This window comes from Limulus polyphemus, unplaced genomic scaffold (assembly GCF_000517525.1).
Source record: "Limulus polyphemus unplaced genomic scaffold, Limulus_polyphemus-2.1.2 Scaffold1398, whole genome shotgun sequence".
NCBI lineage: Eukaryota > Metazoa > Arthropoda > Merostomata > Xiphosura > Limulidae > Limulus > Limulus polyphemus.
The window spans coordinates 220,549-226,795 of NW_013667008.1; positions in this window are offsets into that span (position 1 = coordinate 220,549).

The following is a 6,247-nucleotide window of genomic DNA, read 5'->3' on the forward strand; positions in this document are numbered from 1 at the left end:
TCTTAAAACTTGGGTTAATAATTGTTCTACGTGTTTTATTTTCATATATTTGAACAAATGTACCAATCTACTGTCAATTTATATCCATAAATCAATGAAAATAAGATTTTAATTTAATATTTTTTGGCTTCCTGTGGTGCGTTTTTAATAAGGCTGTTATATTTACATTCTGTGTGTGTCATGCAATCCAAAAATGAGACCAAAAAGTAATTTTGACACACATTTCTAGCGGAAAGACAGAGTGAACCGTTTTAAAATATATTAGTTTTGTAAATCATAGTATTTGATAATTTAATAATGCCGAAAAAGCGTAATGAATATATTTAATTCCACTAATTGTCTTTTTACTCTTGATTATAAAATAATGAAGGCTTAAATCTTTGACTTAGGCCTATTTAATCCACTTCTTTGTGTACGCTAAGATGGGTGCTATTGCTACGACTAAACCTGTCCTTTAAATTAATTTTAGTCAGAAACTAGGAGATAAACTCGTGCTTCGCGTACGATGTACCTATGAAAATGATTTGACTACTGAAACATTGTTTATAAAATATATATATAAAAAAGGATATAGACGAGATTGAATCTTCGATCTCCCACATACGAAGCATGTGCTATGTCATGTATGAGCCAAAGCTCAAAAATGTTTTTCACATATGCAACATTATTAAGTGGAATACTATTTACTATATGGGTATATGTTTTAGATAAGTTTTTTTTTATCAAACTCAAGGTGAAGGCACGAGAGGCTAGAGTCTATTGATTATTTAAATGAACATGTGTTTTGTTTCTGCTGTTATCAAATAAAACCAGCTGGTTGTAGAGATAAAATAAACAAGGAATGGTTAGAGTAAATTCTGCATAGTATTCATTCCCATAAAAAAATTGACAGAACCGATACTCTCTATACCATAACACTTCGCCCCCCAGTGGCACAGTGGTATGTCTGCGGATTTATACTGCTAGAAACCGGGTTTTAGATACCCGTGGTGGTCAGAGCACAGGTAGCCCATTGTGTAGCTTTATGCTTAACAACAACAAACAAACAATAACACTTCATGTTTATTAACGAAGAAAATGGCAGCCAGCCAAATGTAACAAAAACTAGATGCATGTATAACATGTTTATTAATTATATAATAAAATGCATATATACTGTTACGACAGCGGAAGTCACGTGACGCTGGTAACACGTGATGAGTTTCTAGAAGGATCGGGGAACATCACGAATAATCCAGTATTTGCTAGACGCCCTCTATTCCTGTATACAAGCACGCCAGATAAAGCGAAACGATTAATCGGAACTGGAATAGTCTCGAGTATCTGTGTTATAAACAAACTACTTTTAGTCTCGTGTTTGTGTTATAAACAAACTACTTTTAGTCTCGTGTATCTGTGTTATAAACAAACTACTTTTAATCTCGTGTATCTGTGTTATAAACAAACTACTTTTAGTCTCGTGTGTTTGTGTTATAAACAAACTACTTTTAGTCTCGTGTGTTTGTGTTATAAACAAACTACTTTTAGTCTCGTGTGTTTGTGTTATAAACAAACTACTTTTAGTCTCGTGTATCTGTGTTATAAACAGACTACTTTTAATCTCGTGTATCTGTGTTATAAACAAACTCCTTTTGTCGCATGTATTAATAATATCCCCTTTATATTGTTTAAGTATCGATTTAATTATAATTGTGTTGATATGTTATCTGATAAGATTCTCTTTGTTTAATCAAATTCAGAAAGGCAGAGTTTATGTGCATAGATTTTTCATTTTGATAATTATTTAAATACTATAGTTCATGATGAAAGGTAATTGAATAAACATATTAAACAAATATTATTAATATATATATACGCTAAACAAGTGTACCCTATTTTACAAGTAGTAAAGAAAGAAAAGTGTGAAATCAACGATCTTAGTCAAACTCATCATTCTTGTAACGTGATAAATCATGATGAATGTGTATGGCTATATTTGAGATCAGCATTGACAAGAGTCAATAAAGTTATTGTTCAATCTATATTTAATCAAAGATTTAAATTTATCTGGTTCTATTAGTGAAACTTTCTGGGGTACTGTAGATAAAGACTATCCAAGAGTTATCAAGTATAATGTGCATGTATCCTACCTTTGAATATCTTAAGAACAAAATTTGTAAAATAACTATGATAACAATAAAAAAGTTATTGACAAATTATTTCAATTGTTGTTTCTTACGATAAAAGATACTGTATTTCACATTATATAAATCCAACATTTTTACACTGACTTACAGCCCAATGTAATAATATCTGTGGTATATACCTATTCTAGCAGGTTATTAGTCACATAGAATAAATGAAATACATTGGGCAAGTAATCAAAGTTTCTTTATTTTAGAAACTATACAAAACATATCTGCACTTGAAATTCGTAACTAAATTGACTGTTCCCCATCGTGCTGAACATTATATCTTGACCTTCACAGAGCACTCCTCTACTACTTAAAACTGACGTGTTACCTTCAGTATATGTAAGTAAAGACTTGTAAAGTATCATACATACTGAAACATTTGGTTTACTGTCTATCATTTCAGAACAAACATTGCAACCAAAACAAACTGTATGCCCAACATACATTACAAATATAACACACAAAGATATGTGCATAGTCTAACTTCTTGAAGGTGTAATAGTTTAGACACATAAAGAAACATCGGTACCGTCCATGTTACAATTTGGACAGTGTTCATCAATTTTAACTGAGGAACAAATTCCTCTGACAAGTTGATAGCATAATAATCTTTGATATTTACAAAATAACACAAACTGAAATATGTATAGATTACCAAGGTTAAATTAACTTTCCTACAAATTATTGTACAATCACTGTTATACTTCTGTTGTTATACGTTTTACGAAAATTTAGTAAAGTTCACTGTAATAACAAGAATAAGTTAAAGTTATAACATATTATCACACGGTTCTCCTTAAGTTACAGTTACCTAAGTTTTTATATTAAATAATAAAAGGTGACTAGCAAAGAAGAGAGACACTTTTACAATAGTGATCATCGTTAAAATACAATCTTTTGATGGTAAATAGGTGTACAATGCTGAACGTATTGTCACTACAGCGTTATTTCTGCCAGTGAAAAGAAAAATTTTAGAGACCCTGCGATTGACTACATCCTCGAGGTCTCAGGCTAGGTAAAAATTGCAGACAAACACCAAGATAAACGGAAATGTATCAAAGTATAGGTTAAAATAGTATATCAATTATTAACGTTATATCATTTATTAATGTATTGAACTTTAGATATAATATTTCAAGCCAACCCCTGAACTCGAGTGATGACGATAAATCTCGTCCGGACGTAACCAAGAAAGTTGTCGTACGTTTAGTGTAGATTGAATTTAAATTTTTTGTGGGTCTGTATGCTGGAAAATTCCGATTATCTTGGTGTTTGTCTGTATAGACTAGTTGGCTCCAGAGATATTGTTACGACAGCGGAAGTCACGTGACGCTGGTAACACGTAATGAGTATCTCGAAGGTTCCTGAAGGCTCGAGCGTTCGCTAGACGCGCGCTTTTATGGTATATAAGACCGGCAAGAAGTGACGGCAAAATTGAATTGCAGACTGGCAAAGATAGAGACGGACAATTGAGTCAATTACCGTAAGTAAAGTGCGTGAATCATTGTGAATTATAGCGTGTGTTAAGTTAAAGTGACTGTGGAAATTAAATGTATTGCAAAGTTGTATTAAGAAAGAATAAACTAGTTTTATCTAAGAAAGGACTTGTGTCGCTGAAGTTTTTCGGAAAGAATTTCTACGGAAAATTAACCAACGAACACAGAGGCGTAACAATATAAATAACCCTAGATTGGTTAGTCACCACTCTTTATCATTGAGGAACATGTGCGCATGCGGGCCGCCATTGCTATGTGTTGACGTTCGAACTGGCAGACAATCTAAAATTGCTAAAAGTGACAGTCGTCCGTCTAAGTCACGACCCGACAGAACGAAGGGAACACAGTGCCATGCCACTAACTGTTGCACATAGCGTAACCAACAGCCGAAGGCGGAAGGTTTTAAATTCCATAAGTAAGTAAAACCATTTTTTTACTATAACATATTATGTTACAGTGGGCAACATCACCGCGGACATGATGGCGGCATCGAACTGGCGTTGATGTTTATATCTAGTTTCAAAGTATATATGTGAGTCTTTTTTGTAAAGCATTTCACTTAGTTTGACACTTTCGATTTAAAATGCTGACAATATTAAGTACTCACATAAGTTGAAATAATCATGTTGCTTGTTGGCCAGTCAGGCTATACAGAGACGCCGTGAAAACATACACTGTCTACAGATACAAGTTCTGTGTACATTCACTTTTGATGCTATCACTGAGGTAGAAGTCTATTAAGTATACCACTTCGTTTAATGGATGAGAGAGGAAATTAGGGTTAATTTGTATGGTTTAAGACAAGTCTAGTCTGATCATTAACGTTATAACTTATCTGGGAAAATATTCAAATATAGACTTAACACTGTTAATAGACTCATTCTTAGAATTACATGACAGGTTCAAGTTTTACCATCCTTTCAAATCAAAAATCCTTCAGCTGTCAGTGTCATTATGATAAATAATCAATATGCAGTACAAGTGGCCAAAAATATTTTGTATTGCTTGAACAAAAACACATAGAAGAGTGCTTATAACATTAACAGAATGAACCTATGTATAGGCCTTTCTATTTTGTTACATTTAATTGCAATGTATGTGTGAAATATCAGTTAAGTATATTAGATGTATACATGGTTTTCACAATGCCGATTGTGTATTCGCATGTTCACATGAAAACAAAATATTATAGAAGTTTCTAACATGAAATAGCAGGATTTGGCTAACATGTGATTATGAATTGTACATCCAATGATAAAATTGTTGAATATACAGTAGCTAAATATATTCCTGCAGTATTGTTGAAACTAATCCACTATAGTGTACTGTAATCAATAAGAAAAGTCAGGCCTATGTCCTTGGTACTTCTCTACTTAATCAAGTTTGTAAGATTTGTGATATTACTCTGTGGCACACATTACCCACATAGCCGTTTTCTGAGAAAAAATTAGGTATCGAGGGAAAGTTGGATTTATATTTTAGTCTTTTAATTTGATATTGTAAATGCTGGTAGACTAAAATTATTGCACCATCGTAAATTTATAGAAGTTAAAAAAGGACCATTATGCAGTGTATTGAAGTGTCCATGATGGGAAAATGTACTGGTCATGAAAATATAGGTATGTACAAGGTAGAATAAGACGCACAGGTTCTTACAGCAAATATTGGACACATAGCATGGTATGCAGATTAGGCAGTCTAATGAAATGGTAATGACACATGACATATCTCATTTGTTTTTAGTTATTTAAGTATACACCCATAAATTCCACCTATTTAAAACTTACAACTTTATTCGCACATGAAAGTATATTTAATTTGTAATTAATAACATGTCATATTTTTTCAAGTCAACATCAATTAAATATATCAGATTAAATACAAACACTATTTTAATGCTTTAATCTGTACATGTCTTGTACTACACCGAAGTAAAATGTTTTGCATAATTAAGTAACCTGACTTTGTTATGTCGCCATTCAAAGGTGAATCCCACTATGGGGAATGATATTTGGTCTTAATGGCAGGATGATCTTGGAACCACTGTTCTAATGAGGAGAATGATAGCATTTTACCGAAAAGATTTTGTTCTGATTACAGATTAATTATGTGAGTAAAATATCTTAAACTGGGTTTCACCCAGATGATAAATTTACAGAATAATGATGAATTCTTTATTATGTTTTTCTTGACAATAAGAGACTGGCTGTGTACATGAGTTAAGCTGCAATAAAAATTGGAGAGTTGTAGCAAAGATGTTTTCCTACACTTCAAGCCTTTAATTATAAGACCTTACAGAGACTACTTGATGGGAAGGGGCTCAGATCCAAAAAAGAATTTAGTAGTAGGTGAAGGGAGGGAAGGAGAACATGACCATTCGGTCATAACTCGGTAAAAAGAGGAAAAGGGAGTCTTTAAAAGGGTAACATTGCTAAATAGACCATTTATAGACCATTCCAAGCTTTTACTTGTTGTTAAAGAAATGTTTAAACAACTCTATTCAATTATGTACTATCCGCCTAGTGTCGGCTAAAAATACGAAGAATTAAATTTTGGCGGAATGCTACAAGTTCTTCA